This window comes from Schistocerca piceifrons, chromosome 6 (assembly GCF_021461385.2).
Source record: "Schistocerca piceifrons isolate TAMUIC-IGC-003096 chromosome 6, iqSchPice1.1, whole genome shotgun sequence".
NCBI lineage: Eukaryota > Metazoa > Arthropoda > Insecta > Orthoptera > Acrididae > Schistocerca > Schistocerca piceifrons.
The window spans coordinates 544,459,949-544,481,055 of record NC_060143.1 but is presented as its reverse complement, the minus strand read 5'-3'; positions in this window follow the sequence as shown (position 1 = coordinate 544,481,055).

Genomic DNA, 21,107 nt, shown 5'->3' with positions numbered 1-21,107 from the left:
AAGACAAACAGTATAAACTCACTCCTTGTGTGTTCGGGCATTATCTTGCTGAAAGTAAGCCCAGGATGTGTTTCCAAAAAGGGTAACAAAACGGATCCTAGAATATCGTCGACGTACTGCTGTGCTGTAAGGGTGCCGAAGATAACAACCAAAGGGGTTCTGCTATGAAAATGGCACCCATGCCCATCACTCCTGGTTGTTGGGCCGTATGGAGGGCGAAAATCTGGTTGGTATCCAGTCACTTGGTTCAAATGGCTCTGAGCACTATGGGACTTAACATCTGAGGTCACCCGTCCCCTAGAACGTAGAACTACTTAAACCTAACTAAGGACGTCACACACAGCCATGCCCGAGGCAGGATTCGAACCTGCGACAGTAGCGGTCGCGCGGTTCCAGACTGAAGCGCCTGGAACCACTCGGTCACAGCGGCCGGCTATCCCATCACTGTCTGGAGCGTCTCCAGACATGTCTTCGACCTGGAATCTCACTGAATGGGATACAATCGTCTTCAGTGATGATTCCACCTTCGAAATGAACCCCGATGACCGGCAAAGACATGTCTAAAGACAGCGCTGGGATACCAATATGGCTGTCGCTCACCATCCTGACAATCAGATGCGATGCTCCGGGTCGCCATCTCTTTTCTCTTAAGAGTGTGTTTCTGTTCAGGTTATATATTCAGTTTTCCACATTTGAAGGTTACGAGTCTTGTTTAAGCGTTAGAAAGTGGAATCTCCATTGGAATAAAACCTCAGTTGTGGTATATTGGTCTTAATACAGAATCGAATGCTGCAGGAGCAGTCTGAAAGACTGTGCTGTGTGTGTGTGCAGTGAGTGCCATCGTAAAAATCGCGTCAGAAACTGGTTTTCTCCTTTCAAGGACGACTGCTTTGATGTGAACGACTACACACGCAATGAGTATCTCAGGGATTTGATGAGGAACGTTTCAGTGGACAGTAAAAATTTTATGGGTTTGCGACTGCATTGTCAATATGTAAACTTACCGACGTTTCGCTCACTGTTGAAAGTGACCTTCGTCACCGTGTTTTTGTTTTCATTTATTTCTGGTTCAAATGGCTCTGAGCACTATGCGACTTAACATCTGTGGTCATCAGTCCCCTAGAACTTAAAACTACTTAAACCTAACTAACCTAAGGACTTCACACACATCCATGAATGACCATATAAAATTAATTGTTAGTAAGGCGGGTACCAGGTTGAGATTCATTGGGAGAGTCCTTAGAAAATGTAGTCCATCAACAAAGGAGGTGGCTTACAAAACACTCGTTCGACCTATACTTGAGTATTGCTCATCAGTGTGGGATCCGTACCAGATCGGGTTGACGGAGGAGATAGAGAAGATCCAAGGAAGAGCGGCGCGTTTCGTCACAGGGTTATTTGGTAACCGTGATAGCATTACGGAGATGTTTAAAGAACTCAAGTGGTAGACTCTGCAAGAGAGGCGCTCTGCATCGCGGTGTAGCTTGCTCGCCAGGTTTCGAGAGGGTGCGTTTCTGGATGAGGTATCGAATATATTGCTTCCCCCTACTTATACCTCCCGAGGAGATCACGAATGTAAAATTAGAGAGATTAGAGCGCGCACGGAGGCTTTCAGACAGTCGTTCTTCCCGCGAACCATACGCGACTGGAATAGGAAAGGGAGGTAATGACAGTGGCACGTAAAGTGCCCTCCGCCACACACCGTTGGGTGGCTTGCGAAGTATAAATGTAGATGTAGATGTAGATGTAGATCCATGCCCGAGGCAGGATTCGAACGTGCAACCGTAGCGGTCACGCGGTTCCAGACCGCCTAGAACCGCACGGCCACACCGGCCGGCCGTTTATTTCTGAATGTGAAAACATTGTTTCTTACATACCTGCGTCCGATATGTTGATCACACCTTCGTTACCTGGCCACATGGGGAGGAAAAGTTACGAAATTTCCACCAACACTTCATCCAGCAGCACAGCAGAATCCAATTCACTACGGGGATAGAAAAGAATGGGGTGCTGCCTTTCTTCGACGTGGAAGTTTACAGAAAACCTGATGGTAAGCTGCACCATAGACTCCATAGGAAGCCAACCAGTACTGACAGGTACCTACATGCCTCCTCTCATCATCACCCTACGCAGAAGAAACCCGGCCTGCACACTTTAACCAAGGAGGCACACCGGATCAGCTATAAGGAACATCTAAAGGGTGAACTACAAAACGTTAAGTCCATTTTTGCTGCCAATGGCTATGGAATTAAACTAATAGATAAAACTATGGCGACAGAGAATGAAGGCAATAGAGGAGAGCAGAAGGTAGCACAAAACACCGGTCTGTTACCATATGTTCAAGGTGCCACCGAAAAGGGGAGGGGGGGAATTCTCCGCCGAGGAGGCATCAAGTCGATTTTCCGAAGCAGCAACAGAACAAAGGATGTTCTTCACACAACGAAATATGCAGCTGACAAACTACATGGTGCTGTAGTTTATGAAACCAGGTGCGAATGTGTATTAGTATATGTAGGCGAGACGAGGCGACCCATCAGCACACGGATAGCTGACTGAACACGAAAGATATATCCCACTAAGACAACACACCAAGTCGGCGGTAGCAGAACACCAGGATGAGTGCGGCAAACAGATTAATTTTACTGAAGCTCCCGTACTGGCGAGACAGCCTCTTACTTTCAGGGGGAAGATTAGAGAGGCAATAAAATAGCCAAGCGACCGGGGAACATGAACAGAGAAGACGGGTAGCGTCTACCGACGTTTTGGCTGCCAGCAATAACAGCGTTACGCGATGGCAGCTCACGTGAAGCAACACACACAAGCGCGCGGGAGACCGCAGCGGCCGCACTTCCATAAAGTACTGGCGCACCTCAGCCGGTGCTGGAAAGCAGGTAAACAACACAAACTTCCAACTGCCGCCTGGTTTCCCATTCACCGATTCCACCAGTTACAAGCAGTAATGCAAACACCAATCAAAACGCCGCGCTTCCATCAATGAAAAGAAATAATAAAAACACCAATAAATAACTTCTGTCTTTCCCCTTCATTCTTAACAACCTATCAGAATTAGATAATGGCTACGTCTGCAGGTATACAAGAAACAAAGTTTTCTCATTCAGCAGGTCGGCCGGAATGGCCGAGCGGTTCTAGGCGCTACAGTCTGGAACCGCGCGACCGCTACGGTCGCAGGTTCGAATCCTGCCTCCGGCATGGATGTGTGTGATGTCCTTAGGTTAGTTAGGTTTAAGTAGTTCTAAGTTCTAGGGGAGTGATGACCTAAGAAGTTAAGTCCCATAGTGCTCAGAACCATTTGAACAATTTTTTCTCATTCAGCAGTTCAAATGGTTCAAATGTCTCTGAGTACTATGGGACTTAACATCTGAGGTCATCAATCCCCTAGAACTTAGTACTACTTAAACCTAACTAACCTAAGGACATCACACACATCCAAGCCCGAGGCAGGATTCGAACCTGCGACCATACAGTCGCGCAGTTCCGGACTGAAGCGCCTAGAACCGCTCGGCCACCGCGGCCGGTCCAGTCAGCAGTAAACATAAACAAGCCGTGTGGTCTAACGCACTGCTTTCCGTGCGGGAAGGCGTGTCGGTCCCGGGCACGAATCCGCCCGACGGATTAGTGTCGAGATCCGGAGTGCCGGTTGTAACCTCCCCACAAAAATATTATTAAAATTGAACCAAGTGTAACCTCCCCACAGAAATAATAATTAAATGAATTTTTAAATATTGTTACTTCTGAACAAAATTAGGTTCCCATTTATTGTCTCCGTGCAGAAATGCATTCACATTTAATGTTCCCACAAAATTCTTTTCTCATTTAATGTTAAGTTCGAAACAGAAAAATTCCTAAACACCAAAATAATAAAAAAAATTCAGTAACCTGGTAAATTTTATGACGACAGCAACGCTGCGCCTCGGCCCTGTATTCTGAATAAAAAAAGCAAAAATTCTTACCTCAATAAAAACTGCGAATATATGTGCTCTTACATAAAAAAATTTCGGCACAGCTCCGTGCAATGCTGGCCTATGCTTTGTGATTCATGAAAGGAAAGATAATCCATTGAATTAATCTTTAAATTGAAATGAATGCTCTTTTTTCAAAAAAAAATACTTTATATTATAAAAATTATTATTGGGGCATTTTTTTAAAGAAATTGGATGACAGTTAACATACATTACTAGATATGCGCAAGGCTGCTTCTTCACCTTCTACAATAATACTCATCCTCCAGAGTCCCGACCAGAGCAGACTGCCGACACGCGCAGACACGCGCCGACTACGGCAGACTCACGCAGACTACTGCCGATTCGTGCAGACTACTGCAGACTACTGAAGACTAGCGACAAGCAACAACTAACTACATACTGCTCTCTGGTCAGAGACTCTCCTAAGTCTGCCTGTTGCAGGCAGCGCATACATCGCATACCTCTTACACGGTCAGTCTATGGATGGCTTTTAAGGTGGTTTTTCATCTGCCTCGGCGAATGCAGGCTGGTTTCCCTTACTAAGCCTCAGTTACACTATGTCGGCGATTGCTGCGCACTTTCTCCACGTACGCATACACCATCATTATTCTACCACGCAAACATTGGGGTTACACTCGTCTGGTGAGAGACGTTCCCTGGCAGGGGGGACACTGGGAGCTAAACCATACAATAACCACCCTGGGTTCGGTGTGTCGCGGTGGTGGGGTGAGTGGACTGCTGTAGCCTGTTGTGGGTTTGTGAACCACTGACGGCTCCGGCGTGGACGAACCCTCTCCGTCGTTTCTAGGTCACCAGTTCCATACAATACAATACAATACAAACAAAAACAAAAACACCCTGAAGAAGGCCAATTACAACAGTGACCGAAACGTCGGTAGTTTTACATACTGAATATGCGGTCACAAACCCAGAAAAACTTTATTGACTGTGACAATGGCCGCAGAAGCGTACGTTTACATTTAACGTTTAATACACGAAGGTCGACGTCAGTATACCCACCAATTGCCAAATGTGATAAGTTACCACCATTTAACTTTCGTGGGAGACTTGGATTCAGGGGGCAATGTACTGGAATTGCGTGCTCAAATTCAAAACGAAAAATCAAAAGAATGGCTATATCTGCATTTTTGTTTGAGCGTCATCACATGACTCGTAGGGCAAATTCAAATTTTTTACTGGTGACTTTATGTTAACTTCAAGAAAAGAAATTTGTGGTTGAGCCTTTACACAACAAAAAAATCATCAAAGAGACCAATGTGTGTCCAAAGGAAATAATGGTTTTGTAAACATTTGTCATATTTTGTGTTTGGCGCATTTGAGCCAGTAGTTATTGCAGAATTTTAGGAACTTACTGTAAACTGCATCTCAGCGGTGTGTCTACTGCAGCTGCATTAGCACATAATGCAGTCTTCCTCGTCGTTTTCCTTAGATTATTCCTGGAAGGCACCTTAGTTATGTTTACGGAACGACTCTTCAAAATACTCACTGGAATTTTCTGAAGCACGGTGGTGCATGTTCTTTGAGTACGTATCTCCTGACCGGCTTCACCAGGCCTCGTCTGAAGAAATGAAAGAGGATCCAAAAATCTTGATAACACGTCACTCAGAAACCACCGGCAGGGCTCAAGACGTGAGAGCTCATCTGGGAACTCTAACTCATGTGCAACAGTAAATTTGCAAGGATACGGATGCATCTCCTTTTCGAAATGACAATCTCATAATTACCACTTGGGCAGATAAACGGAGTTGATATTTCTTCGGACATTGTTCCACGCTTCCCTTCATTCGAGCAATGTTGTCCGGTGTTGGGAATCTTTTCTAAAATTTACAGTTTTTATTCACTACAAGACAGTTTCCCACCATTTGTCTCTAAGTTCTGCATCGTTGTCTTTGCTGGAGGTTTTGTCAAAACACTTCCAGTCTTAAACTCTCATGCAAATACACTCAAAGACCAAAACGACGCCGGCCGGGGTGGCCGAGCGGTTCTAGGCGCTACAGTCTGGAACCGCGCGACCGCTACGGTCGCAGATTCGAATCCTGCTTCGGCAATGGATGTGTGTGATGTCCTTAGGTTAGTTAGGTTCACATTTGAACCAAAACGACGACGCAAAATGAAATTACCCGAGTGGGACAAAAACCATGTATATGACTTACATACACACACAAACAAATGACCACAGTTACAGAAAAATTGGATGGTTTATTCAAGAAAGAAGGCTTCACAAGTTGAGCAGTCAGTACCATATTGGTCCATCTCTGGCCCTTGCGGAAGCAGTTATTCGGCTTGGCATTCATTGATAGAATCGTTGGGTGTCATGCTGAAGGGTGTCGTGTCAAATTATGTCCAACTGACGCGTTAGATCGTCGAAATAGCGTGCGGGTTGGAGAGCCTTGCCCATAATGTTGCAGTCGTCCTCACTTGGGGAGAGATTCGGCGACGTTGCTGGGCAAGATAACCTGGGCTTAGTTCGAAGCAGGGCTCATCACTGAAGACAATTCTACTTCAGTCAATGAGATTCCAGGTCGAAGACGCCCCAGACAGCGGTGGGATACTAACCTGATTTTCGCCCGCCATACGCCCCGACAATCAGGAACGATGGTCTGGGTCCCCATTTCTTTTCATAGCCGGACCCCTTTGGTTGTCATCCCTTACAGCACAGAGATGCATCGACGATATTCTGCGCCCCGTTTTGTTGCCTTTCATGGCAAGCCATCCTGGCCTTACTTTTCAGCAAGATAATGCCTGCTGTCTTACGGCAAGAGTTTCTACTGCTTGCCCTCTATTACTTTGGCCAGCAAGGTCATGTGGATCACCTCACGCTTTTCGTTATTTTGCGTCAACTGCCACCTGCCACACCATACAGCAATCTTTTCTAAATCGCTTTGCAACTGATACTGGTCTTCGGATGACCTTACTAGACGGTAAATTACAGGATCATCTGCGAACAACCTAAGAGAGCTGCTCACCCAGGTCATTTACATAGATCACGAACAGCAGAGATCCCAGGACGCTTCCCTGGGGAACACCTGATATCACTTCAGTTTTACTCGATGATTTGCCGTCTATTACTACGAACTGCGACCTTCCTGACAGGAAATCACGAATCCAGTCGCACAACTGAGACGATACCCCATAGGCCCGCAGCTTGATTAGAAGTCGCTTGTGAGGAACGGTGTCAAAAGCTTTTCGGAAATCTAGAAATACGGAATCAACTTGAGATCCCCTGTCGATAGCGGCCATTACTTCGTGCGAATAAAGAGCTAGCTGCGTTGCACAAGAACGATGTTTTCTGAAACCATGCTGATTACGTATCAATAGATCGTTCCCTTCGAGGTGATTCATAATGTTTGAATACAGTATATGCTCCAAAACCCCACTGCAAACCGACGTCAATGATATAGGTCTGTAGTTAGATGGATTACTCCTACTACCCTTCTTAAACACTGGTGCGACCTGCGCAATCGTCCAATCTGTAGTTACAGATCTATCGGTGAGCGAGCGGTTGTATATGAATGCTAAGAAGGGAGCTATTGTATCAGAGTAATCTGAAAGGAACCTAATCGGTATACAATCTGGACCTGAAGACTTGCCCGTATCAACCGATTTGAGTTGCTTTGCAACCCCTAAGGTATCTACTTCTAAGAAACTCATGCTAGCAGCTGTTCGTGTTTCAAATTCTGGAATATTCCATTCATCTTCCCTGGTGAAGGAGTTTCGGAAAACTGCGTTCAATAACTCCGCTTTAGCGGCACAGTCATCGGTAACAGTACCATCGGCACTGCGCAGCGAAGGTATTGACTGCGTCTTGCCGCTTGTGTACTTTACATACGACCAGAATTTCTTCGGATTTTCTACCAAATTTCGAGACAATATTTCGTTGTGGAACCTATTAAAGGCATCTCGCATTGAAGTCCGTGCCAAATTTCGCGCGTCTGTAAATTTTAGCCAATCATCGGGATTTCGCGTTCTTCTGAACTTCGCATGCTTTTTCCGTTGCCTCTGCAACAGAGTTCGGACGTGTTTTGTGTTCCATCTCTTACCAGTTTATGAGGTATGAATCTCTCAATTGCTGTTGCTACTATATCTTTGAATTTGAGCCACATCTCGTCTACATTTGCATAGTCAGTTCGGAAGGAATGGAGATTGTCTCTTAGGAAGGCTTCTAGTGACACTTTATCCGCTTTTTAAATAAAATTATTTTGCGTTTGTTTCTGGTGGATTTGGAAGAAACGGTATTGAGCCTAGCTACAACGACCTTGTGATCACTAATCCCTGTATCAGTCATGACGCTCTCTATCAGCTCTGGATTGTTTGTTGCTAAGAGGTCAAGTGTGTTTTCGCAACCATTTACAATTCACGTGGGTTCGTGGACTAACTGCTCGAAATAATTTTCGGAGAAAGCATTTCGGGCAATCTCGGAAGATGTTTTCTGCCTACCACCGGTTTTGAACAAGTATTTTTGCCAACATATCGAGGGAAGGTTGAAGTCCCCACCAACTATAACCGTATGAGTGGGGTATTTATTTGTTACGAGACTCAAATTTTCTCTGAAGTGTTCCGCAACTGTATCATCGGAGTCTGGGGGTCGGTAGAAGGAGCCAATTATTAACTTAGTTCGGCTGTTAAGTATAACCTCCACCCATACCAATTCGCACGGAGTATCTACTTCGACTTCACTACAAGATAAACAACTATTGACAGACACAAACACTCCACCACCAATTCTGCTTAATCTATCTTTCCTGAACACCGTCTGAGACTTCGTAAAAATTTCTGCAGAACTTATTTCAGGCTTTAGCCAGCTTTCTGTACCTATAACGATTTCAGCTTCTGTGCTTTCTATTAGCGCTTGAAGCTCAGGGACTTTCCCAGCACAACTACAACAATTTACAACTACAATTCCGACTGTTCCTTGATCCAAGCACGTCCTGTATTTGCCATGCACCCTTTGAGATTGCAGCCAACCCCGTACTTTCCCGAGGCCTTCTAACCTAAAAAACCGCCCAGTCCACGCCACACAGCCTCCGCTACCCGTGTAGCCGCCAGCTGAGTGTAGTGAACTCCTGACCTATTCAGCGGAACCCGAAACCCCACCACCCTATGGCGCAAGTCAAGGAATCTGCAGCCTACACGGTCGCAAAACCGTCTGAGCCTCTGATTCAGACCCTCCACCCGGTTCTGCACCAAAGGTCCGCAGTCGGTTCTGTCAACGATGCTGCAGATGGTGAGCTCTGCCTCCATCTCATAAGCAAGACCGGCAGCCTTCACCAAATCAGAGAGCCGCTGGAATCCAGAGAGAATTTCCTCAGATCCAAAACGACACACGTCATTAGTGCCGACATGTGCCACCACCTGCAGCTGGCTGCACCCTGTGCTCTTCATGGCATCCGGAAGGACCCTTTCCACATCAGGAATGACTCCACCCGGAATGCACACGGAGTGCACACTGGATTTCTTCCCCTCCTTAGCCGCCATATCCCTAAGGGCCCCATTACGCGCCTAACATTGGAGCTCCCAACTACCAATAAGCCCACCCTCTGTGATTGCCCGGACCTTGAAGACTGAGAATCATCCTCTGAAACAGGGCAGGCAGCTGCATCTGGCTCAGCCAGAGACAGTGCCTGAAACCTGTTTGTCAGACGCACCGGGGAGGCTTTCTGATCAGCCTGAGGGGACGTCTTTCGCTGCCTGCCACGCCTTGGAACGACCTCCCAATCAACCACAGGCGAGGGTTCAGCCCCACCGCGGGCAGCAACCGGGGCAACCACAGCGGCAGACCGATCTGGGGACAGACGGGACGAGGTTGATATCCAAGGTTGATATACAAGTCGGGCCCCCCACAGTGGTGCCCATTGGCAACAGCCTCAAGCTGCGCGACCGAAGTCAGCGCCACTTGCAGCTGTGAGCGAAGGGATGCTAACTCAGGCCTCATCCGAACACAGCAATCACAGTCCCTGTCCATTCTAATCGATGTTGAACAACAGTTACTGAAACACGAGTCAGTGCCTAGATAACACAAGGGAAACACGCAAAGAATGTATTAACTATCCTGTACAAATGCCTAACGACTGCGCTACTATCTGCCTGAATTTACGATTACAGTAACTAAAACTCGAAATTACGCCTCCTATACGAAACTCACACGCAATTTAAGTAAGAACCTACGAAGTAAACACTAAAGCGCGATGCTACAACTCTCAAATACTATAATACGCCCGAAATTTATTAATTAAACAATGCAAGTACCCAAAAACACGCAAAGAAATTAAGAATTAAACTATGTAACAAATAAGTAAGCTAGGGGTATACGACTTGCTGCTGCAGGTGCTTATCCAACGGCGGCAGGGAGCACACTGATCAATGCCAAGTATAAGGGCCAGAGGCGGGTTACGCGTTGTTGACTTGCTCACTTTCTGAAGCTCTTTCTGTTGCACAAGTCATCCAATTTTTCTGAAACTGTCATCATTTGTTTGCCTGTACTTGTATGTCCCATCTACCAATCTCCACCCCATTCAGATAATTCGTTCATGGTGCGCAGTTTTTTTTTTTTTTGTTTTTTTTTTGTCTTAGTGTGAAGTTTCAAATGGTTCAAATGGCTCTGAGCACTATGGGACTTAACTTCTGTGGTCATCAGTCCCCTAGAACTTAGAACTACTTAAACCTAACTAACCTAAGGACATCACACACATCCATGCCCGAGGCAGGATTCGAACCTGCGACCGTAGCAGTCGCGCGGTTCCGGACTGAGCGCCTTAACCGCGATACCACCGCGGCCGGCTGTGAAGTTTTGCACACGTTTTCTAAACACGTCTTCTTCTGTCACTCACTGAAACGTAGTGATACAGCGAAGTAGTCGGGATAGAGAATGCGGGAGATGCGCATGCGCAGCCGCATAACAGCAGCTCACTCGCGTCGTGCATCAAAATCACGTTGATGTGTGCGAGTTGGTTGGAGTGGTATTCGGACTGAGGGTTGTGTAGACGAGAGCTGAATTTTAATAATAGTTTAGGAAGAATGTAGAATATCAATACACAGTACATAGTTCACTCTGGTGTACCATATAATTCTTTGTTGGGCTAATGAAACCTGTTGTTGTTGTTGTGGTCTTCAGTCCTGAGACTGGTTTGATGCAGCTCTCCATGCTACTGTATGCTGTGCAAGCTGCTTCATCTCCCAGTAAATCTGCAGTCTACATTCTTCTGAATCTGCTTAGTGTATTCATCTCTTGGCCTCCCTCTACGATTTTTACCCTCCACGCTGCCCTCCAATACTAAACTGGTGATCCCTTGATGCCTCAGAACATGTCCTACCAACCGATCCCTTCTTCTAGTCAAGTTGTGCCAGAAACTCCTCTTCTCCCCAATTCTATTCAATACCTCCTGATTAGTTATGTGATCTACCCACCTAATCTTCAGCATTCTTCTGTAGCACCACATTTTGAAAGCACATAATGAAACCTAGTAGGTCTAAAATAACAACACAAAAAATCCTCTTCCAAATGACAATACGCAATATTGAATAAATAACCTGGCCTTACAATTTGCAGCGAGATACAACATAACAAATAACAGAACATGGCCCTCGGCCCTCAATTGTCGTGACACTAACTAGCTCTTGTACTAGAAAATACTCAGCTTATCTAGGATGGATACTAAGCAATACAGCCACTAACCACTCCTTGCTCTACAACTACTAATTTCACCCAACCACCAAGACTTCAACTACTAACCGCACTGACCAACTACCCATGCTTAAATCTAAATGTTCAGTACTCCAGTTGCATGTATGATAAATCAGTCACATAAGACAGTAGAGCAGCCTTTAATACACTTAAGTGAACCATTGCTTCGGTAACAACAAAACCCTAGCACAATTAAAAGTCAATTTTTAGAAAGCAAAATCAGTGATGAAACAGAAACAGTTTTGACTATAATTTACGATAGGTACCCAAAAGAAACCTATCTTTTTTAACTTACTAATTCACTTTTTAAGCGCAAATCTTCAATCCCCTTCAAATAACTCTCTACTTGCACAAATACGCTTGTCTAATCTTTCATTCCATTTTTTAAAACATTGTTTAAAAAAGTGGTGCTTGACAAGCTTTCCTTACATGTCCGTTTTCATCCTAGGAAGCAAAAAATAAGTCCTATGAGACATGTTCCGGTGAGTGTAGGAATTGAGCGACGGATGTCGTACCATTTTTGGTCAAGACCTGTCATATAGACAGGGCTGTGTGAGTAGGGGTGTTGTCATGACAGAAAAACCAGTCACCTCACTGCCACAAATTAGGCCGCTTCCACCGCACAATTTCGAACAATATTTTCAAAATTTGCAAGTAGAAATCCCAGTTCACCGCCTGATCCTGTGGAACAAGCTCTGAATGGACGACTCTTCTCACACCGAAAAAAAAAAACAAATTTCCATTGTCCTAACGTTTGATTTCGCCTGACGAGCTTTCTTGTGGCGAGGCGAACTTGAAGTCACCTGCGATAATTCCTGAAAAAATGTTTGGATCATTTCGGGATTCTTCTTCCAAAGTACAGCATGCTTCCAGGCGACCTTGTTTTTGTTCAGCAGTCAGCAGCCACCGTTTTCATTCCCAAATGTTCTGTCACAGTTCGCTGCACTGAACTCCAAGTCACTCCCGACAGCTCTACAACTTCTTAGATGGTCCGTTGAGATTCTCGTTGGTGATTGCAGCAATGTTCTCAACATTTTCAATGTTTTCGCGCCGTGAAACGACGACCAGAACAAGGTTTGTCAGCAACTGACCTTTCACATGTTTGAAACGGGAAAACCACTCAGACACTTGAGTTTTCCCCATAGCACCGTTCTTGTGTGCCGTTCTTCACATTTCAAAAGATTCTGTTCCAGTTTTTCCTTGAAAAAAGCAGAAATTCACCGCCACACGCTGTTCACTAAAATCAGCCAGTGCAAAAACGACAATCACACAAACCACTTGTCATTATAAACTCCGCCGAAACTAGTCCTGCTCTTCTTCAGGAACGGTACTAGGCTTACTGACTCTGGAATGTTCTCTCACTGTGCTCCTAGCAGCAGAATACGGTATTACTAAGCTCTGCCCAGTAAAAAAATAGTTCGGTATCTTTTGGGTGCCCCCTCGTTATCAGCACATCCACGTATCCAGCCTCTCCTGAATTACATAGCATTCACTATCGCAGGCCCCGAGTGCAACCCACAAGCAAGCCCTTACAGGGCACCCACAAATCTCCGTAGCACAGTGAATTACAATCTGCTCCACTAAATGCACCTTCACACGTTTGTTCATAACACTGCGCCTCGATTTGAACCTATGATCATGAGGTTATATCGACAGCTCCCCAAAGAAATCTGATTGTAATACTTGTAATCTACTGAAGCCGTTGTAACCGAAAACGAATGAAACCCATTCACACATCAGCGCTTCTCACACAGTTCGTGTTTTCTTCCGTACACAGGCTCAATAGTGATCGAGGAGAAAAGTCAAGTTGTTACTATTTTGTTTCTCTCCAGAAGAATAAAAAAAAATTTAAAAAACCGAAGGAGGAATATTAGAATTCATTTGGTGCACTTTCTCATCGACTTATGGCAGGAATTTGGAGCATTCCACACCATTTTCCCGAACCTACGAGACCACTAATAAAATATCTTTAATTAATTCACGATGTCAACGAAATAATTTGATGAATTACACGTGGAGCTAAAGAACCGTCTTCAACGCCAAGATATATTTAACAAGGAATGTAATCAACCGTGTAGTGTATTATAATTTGACATGTATTTAATCTTTTCAGACCTGCATTTTTCTGGGGGACGGGAAAATTTTTCTTTATGTGGTAATGCTCTTGAATGATCTATTAGTGATTTTGTTTGCAAGATTAATACAGATATATGTACTTGTTTTCAGAACATACTTTGTACATTTGGCTCCATTTGATGGACTAAAACAACTAACTACGAAATATTCTCTATTGTAATAAGTAGTAAAATGATAAATCAATAATTACCGTGCAAAATAACAATACTCAATTATCCAGTGGAATATAGCGAACCAACCACATCCGTTTATTCTACTACATTGACTTGCTGATACTTTCATAGTGATGTTCAGCAGTTGGAAGCACATGCACATGATAAAAAAATTTTTTAAAAAAAAGTGTGACTAGGGCCTCCCGTCGTGTAGACCGTTCGCCGAGTGCAAGTTTTTCGATTTGACACCACTTCGGCGACTTGCGCGTCGATAGGGATGAAATGATGATGATTAGGACAACACAACACCCAGTCCCTGAAAGGAGAAAAATCTCCGATCCAGCCGGGAATCGAACCCAGGCCCTTAGGATTGGCAGTCTGTTGCGCCGACCACTTTTTTTTCCTTTTTTTAAATCTCATTTTGGTTGCTTTTGTTCGTTGCATCTTCTCGGGGTGGACGTCGTAAGACATCCTTTTAAGTTCCTTGTTGATCGATTAACTCTGTTTTTTTATTACAGAGGGCAACTAAACCTCTGACTGGACACGCTGAGCTACCGTGCCGGCTAACTCAGCTACGGGGGACAGACATGCGAATGATGAAAAGATTGAACATTCACAAATGTGTAACTCAGGTTTCCATTGGGAAAAACGCTTCTGTTGCAGCTAAGACACAGCTGATGTACACAGTTGTAGCAGAACGTCTGAAAGGGGTAAATAAATATCATCGGTTATTTTCTTAATTTGCAAATCATTTCCTTTCAAATTTCCTCAAAATCGCGGTTAGTTTACCAATTGTCATAATGTACTGCGTCTCTTATTCGACAAAAATGAGTTTTTTAAGAATTAGTGACGTCAAATTCATCCATTTTTTAAGGCCAGCAGCATAATATATTTCAGACGACACGATTATTAGCAAGATGCATCAAAATAGCTGCTTATAATAACTAATCTTTATTTGCGATAGACTGCTTTGGAATTTATCGTCATTTTCAAGCTCCTGCGAATGCAATTTTGGTGAGAACGAGTATAATTGTGAAATTAACATTAAAGTGACTATATTGTACTCACGTCTAGGCTGGTCTGACGTCCAGATTACGTCGTTAGTGAACTGTCTTACAACTGCCACTGGTTTGATATGATTTTAATTTACATAATTATATTGAAAATAATATATTTGACAGTAGTTTGGCAGTTCAACTCTTAAGACGCTATATGTTTACCAATATTATGCAGATGAATAATGATATTATTTTATTAACTACAGCTTGCCACGATTGTCTTTCATTGTTGCACCTTCTGTTAATCCGTGCAGACTCTGGACTTTATTTTCAATTGTATCAGCAGTGTGATTTTGAATAATTTTAGCTGTCTTTAATGTGTCCCTTATATCTGACATTAAAATTTATTCCTGTTTGACCAATGTTGAAGCTGTTACAGCTGCCACATGTGATTTTATATATGCCTGGAGCATCATACTTGGATGTTCTAGTGATGGCCGAACGTTGTTTTATTGAAAAGTTGTTATTGATTCGAAACGGTAGTTGAATATTTGTGGCTTTAAGAAGTGCATTAATTTTGTTGGAGATACTGCCAAGGTAGGTTGTTGATTTTCTTCTTAACCCCTGGGCCTTGGAGACCATACATTCCCCTTCCAGTGCTCTCTGTGTAAGTAGGCTGTTTAGGTTTTCTTATTGGTAACGCCACGTAGGTAACGCCACGTAGCGCTCTGTATGAAAAATGGCTGTGCTATGTGCAGTCCGTGGCTAGTTTGCATTGTTGTCTGCCATTGTAGTGTTGGGCGGCGGCAGCTGGATGTGAACAGCGCGTAGCGTTGCGCAGTTGGAGGTGAGCCGCCAGCAGTGGTGGATGTGGGGAGAGAGATGGCGGAGTTTTGTAATTTGTCATGAACTGATATATATATTATGACTATTAACGTATATACATTGTTTGCTCTCTATTAAAATCTTTCATTTGCTAACTATGACTATCAGTAATAAGTGCCTTCAGTAGTTTGAATCTTTTATTTAGCTGGCAGTAGTGGCGCTCGCTGTATTGCAGTAGTTTGAGTAACGAAGATTTTTGTGAGGTAAGTGATTTGTGAAAGGTATAGGTTAATGTTAGTCAGGGCCATTCTTTTGTAGGGATTATTGAAAGTCAGATTGCGTTGCGCTAGAAATATTGTGTGTCAGTTTAAGCACAGTCATGTATAATTCTTCTAAGGGGACGTTTCATGTGTCCCTGGCTTTTGTAGTCCATTCTCCTTACTCAGGTCCATTGCCACCGTGTCCTCGTCGACGTCATCCTTCCATGTGGTCCGTGGCCTTCCTCGCTTCCTTCTGCCCTCTATGGATCCAGAGAATGCTACTTTAGGTAGTCGTTCCTCCTCCATCCTAATTAGATGTCCGTCCCACATCAGTCTCCTCCTCTTCATTCTTTGACTAATGTCAGCCTGTTGATATAGCTCCTTCAGTTCCTGGTTTTTAAGTAGTTCATCTGCTTTTCTAAATGTGAAGCTTTCTGGTCCATATACAGCTACTGGCAGAATTACACTCTGATACAGCCTAAATTTGAAGCTTCTGGAAGTAGCTCTACTGGATAACACATCTCGTAGGCCAAAATAAGATTTATTCATTGCTGCTATCCTCGCTTTAATTTCAATTTCCATTTTATTCTGTTCATTGATGGTGCTTCCGAAATATTTCGATGTGTCTACTGTTTTATAAGTGAGATTATCAACAGTCAGTGGACTGCCATCATTGGGTGCCTTGCTCACGATCATGGACTCTGTTTTCTCCTCTTTAATTTCTAATCCTGCTTTCCTTGCAATGTTTCTATAGGAACTTGTCATGAGTTATAGTTCTCCTTTGTTTCCACTTATTAGGACAATATCGTCCGCATAATCAAGACGATGTATTTTATTGCTACCAATCTTCATTCCAACTGGGTTTACTTTTTGGTGTTCTCTAACTGTCTTTTCTAAAACCAGATTGAAGAGTATTGGAGATAAAGGATCTCCATTGTCTACGGCCTGTTCGGATTCGGACTTGACACTCCCTTGACACTCCTGTATTTGTCTTTACTTTGCAGTAGGTTTCCTCCAAGCATATCTGTACTAGGCACATTAACTTTCCAGGAGATTGAAACTCTTTGAGAACCCTGGTTATTGTGCTCCTGTGAATGTTGTCGTAAGCTGTTTTGAAGTGAACATATACCATGTGGACGTCAACGTTATGTTCCCATGCATTCTCAGTTTTCTGTCGAAGTGTAAAGAAGTAACCACTAGTTTACCTGTCTCTCCTAAAACCACACTGATAGCCACCTATAATTTCTTCAGCTAGTGGTATCACTCTCTGAAGTAGACACAGTGATAGAATTTTGTAGGTTACGTTAAGTAGTGAAATTCGTCTATAATTATCACAATCCAGAGGGTCATTCTTTTTTAATGTGGGGAAGATTATGGCGGTTTTCCAGTCTTATGTTGATAAGGATCTTATTTTTTGTGTAGGTAATGTTTCTCGAGTTAGGCACATCTCGCTGTATACTGCGTTCTGCTTTGGTGTTTTACACCTGTAGTATAATTTTGTGATTGTTTTGGGGTCAAAGTCATTTGTGTAAGCTATATAACGAAGTGCTTTCAGTTCTTTTTCAATTGCTGTTTTTTGTAATGGTAGGTTATTTAAACTATTAGTCATTGAAAAGAAGACTGCTAGTTTATGAGCCATTGGATGAAATGGATTGGCATTTATAATGTTCTCAGAAGTGATGTTCTTTCTATAGATATCAAAGACGTGGTGATTACTATTTTTTCCGATTGTGCGCTATAGATAGTTAAAGGTATTGTCTTTTTCAATGTCCATAGTGAAATTAATTTTAGGGTGTAGGTGATTGAGATTTTGATGGATATTTTCAATATCTGCGTGGGTGCCATCTATCAGAATGATGATGTCATTTAAGTACCTAAAGTACCTGGTGGTTATAATTAAAGTTTCCCTATTTATCACGTTATAACACGGAAACTAATTACCGTACGAGTACCAAAGTATTATTGTCAAGGACATGGGGAAGAGAAATAATGCAGTACCAAATCTGTTGAAACACTTTTAATGTGCTGCTACGGTACGTCGTACCATTACTTACCGCTACCATTACTGCTACGAAAGGGGCTCGGTATGGCGGCCATCAGTGTCCAGAAGAGTCTGAAAGCGGAGGATTGCATTCTGCACAGCATAACGAAGCATGTCCGTAGGTATGCTGGCCACCTCCCTCGATATGCTTCGCTTCAGATAAGCACACGTGCGAATATTTCCCTGCTAAACACCATCCTTCAGGTAGCCCCACAACTCAGGGAGTGGGTATCAGGAGACAGTGCTGGCCAAGCATTTGGAGACGATCGACTGATAATACGATCGTTTCCAAATGTGTTTCGGAGAAGCAGGTGAACTTCACGAGCGATGTGCACTGGGGTCCCACCTTGCAAGAAAACTATTGAGTTCCTGTAGGATGGCTATGACATGTGGCGAAGCATATTGCAGGAACACTGGCCAGTCACACTGCACGTCTTTGGTCCTTGAGCGCCAACCTGTTCAAAATAGAATGGGGCAATGACGAACGTAGGCGTGAAGCCACGTCATACGGTGACACGTTCACCATACAGAGGAGCTTCATGCACAGTGACTGGAGGTGACAATCCCCACACTCGGCAATTCTGTGGGGTCACCTCATCCGTCAGAGAAAAATGTGCTTCGTCTGTCCATAGGATGATCCGGCACCAGCCCTCGTCAACTTCAATCCTTACGAGAAAGTGGAGAGTGAAGTAAACATGTCGTTGTGCGTCCTGCGGTGCAAGATGCTGTATTATTTGGATCATGTACAGATACCATTTGAGAATGGTTCGAAGCACTTTTCGTACAGTGCACCACGGGATGTACAACTGTCGTGACACATCACGCGCACTGCCCGACGATCGGGAATTGCGCGCACCGTTGTCTGCCATAGTAACAGCTATTTCATCAACCACTTGTGGTGCAACCGGTCGTCGGCCTCTTCATGGAGCGACGCACAGTTCTCCAGTTGATTCGGAGAAAGAGGACCCTTCCGTAATCCTTTCAGAGGGCAATATTCTCGAATTGCAGCTGCGGCATTACTATTGTTTTGATAATAGAGCTTCGCCAATAATGTACTGCTTCCTTTGACACGTCAACAAGTGTACTGCGACTTGTCAGGTGTGTGAGGCTATGAATCACGATGACTGATCACGGCACGTGTTGGCCATAGATGGAACTGATGGCGGTGTGACGCATGGAAATCGTACGCCCCATACTCTGGGCATTAATGCTACCAAGTTTGGTTCAAATGGCTCTGAGCACTATGGGACTTAACATCTATGGTCATCAGTCTCCTAGGACTTAGAACTACTCAAACCTAACTAACCTAAGGACATGACACAACACCCAGTCATCACGAGGCAGAGAAAATCCCTGACCCCGCCGGGAATCGAACCCGGGAACCCGGGCGCGGGAAGCGAGAACGCTACCGCACGACCACGAGCTGCGGACAGGACACGTATTCGCACGTTATATACAGCTGATGAAACCCTTCGTGTCGAGGGAGTTGTCGGTGCATTACTGTTTCTATTAGGCACCGAATAGATATCGAAGGACCGTTTGACACTTGTCGTCAGCGACCGAAACAGAACCGAAACGAATGGAACCGCATACATGTGTAGCGGGCCTCAGAGTGTTGTCGACGTGACCACCGGTAGCACTCCGCACCCAGCTCCGTGAGACCCCTCGTACGTTGTTCCTCGCACTCCGGGCTGGTTCCAAAGAACCTGACGGAGACATAGTCCGTCCGAACTGATAGACGGGGTGGCATGCGGCAGTCAAATGTTCCGCAGCGGAAGCACTCTGGCGACATCAGCGCTACATACCCAGGATCATAATTGCTTGCGTCGTGGAAAATAAGTGTGTCGTTCGACACTGCACAGCGGTTTCCAGCCTTTTATATTCTGGCCAGCTCTACTCCACGGTAACTAGGGTCAGTTCCGCCTCACTTTTATAAATGCTCCTCTTTTACAAATGGAACAATCGGTGTTAAAGCTCTTGTCTTTTCTTCAGACAACCTAGGTTCACTGTGTAGAGTTCCCAGCTGCATCGAAAGCTTCACGTTTTCTTTAAGATGTAAGGTTCCTTGAACTCTGCAGTTGCATTGAGAGTTGACAAAACTTCCAGTATTCCTAGCCGTTCATCATTCAGTCTGATCCACTACACTTTTCAAATATGTACATTGGTGAAATTCGCATTTTTTCAGCAGCTGCCTAAGAGTCGTAAAAATCATGTCCTCGCATAACGGTCACTGCGAATGGTGTTGCGTTCGTAGATTCAGCGATGAGGCTGTCCTAATCGTTACGAACTTTACACAGCGTTGGGTTCTTTCGTTTCTCAACGTGAATAAAGTCGCAAGACATAAATTGATTTTTTCACCAAAAACATGTGTTTCATTTCGATAAAGTATCCCTTTTCTGTTAGGTAAGCAAGTGATTCTATGTAAGTAGTTAGCTATAACTTCAAAACCAGAACGATGATTTTTATCGATACGAAATTCGTTTCAATAGTAAATCAAACGCGGTAAAATACTTTAACATTGCTTTCAATGACTCCAAGCCGCAGAGCAAATGTTAAAATTACCGTCAAGGTCTGTAAGTCGTGCAGGATACGGTGGCCGATGCCCAGTGCCCAGTTTTCGTCCAAGGAGCTGGCCGAGTTCATTCGTTTGTTCAGAAGGGCAGGCCCGCAAACGTTTGCCACCTTTCGGCCTGCCGGCTGTGACAGAGTCGACGCGCATGCCTTGAAATCTTTCTCAAACGATTTTACAGAAAAAAATTGGTAAAAAAATTCATTTTTGCATTACTTGTAGCTTTATACAGGGTGTTACAAAAAGGTACGGCCAAACTTTCAGGAAACATTCCTCACACACAAAGAAAGAAAATATGTTATGTGGACATGTGTCCGGAAACGCTTACTTTCCGTGTTAGAGCTCATTTTATTACTTCTCTTCAAATCATATTAATCATGGAATGGAAACACACAGCAACAGAACGTACCAGCGTGACTTCAAACACTTTGTTACAGGAAA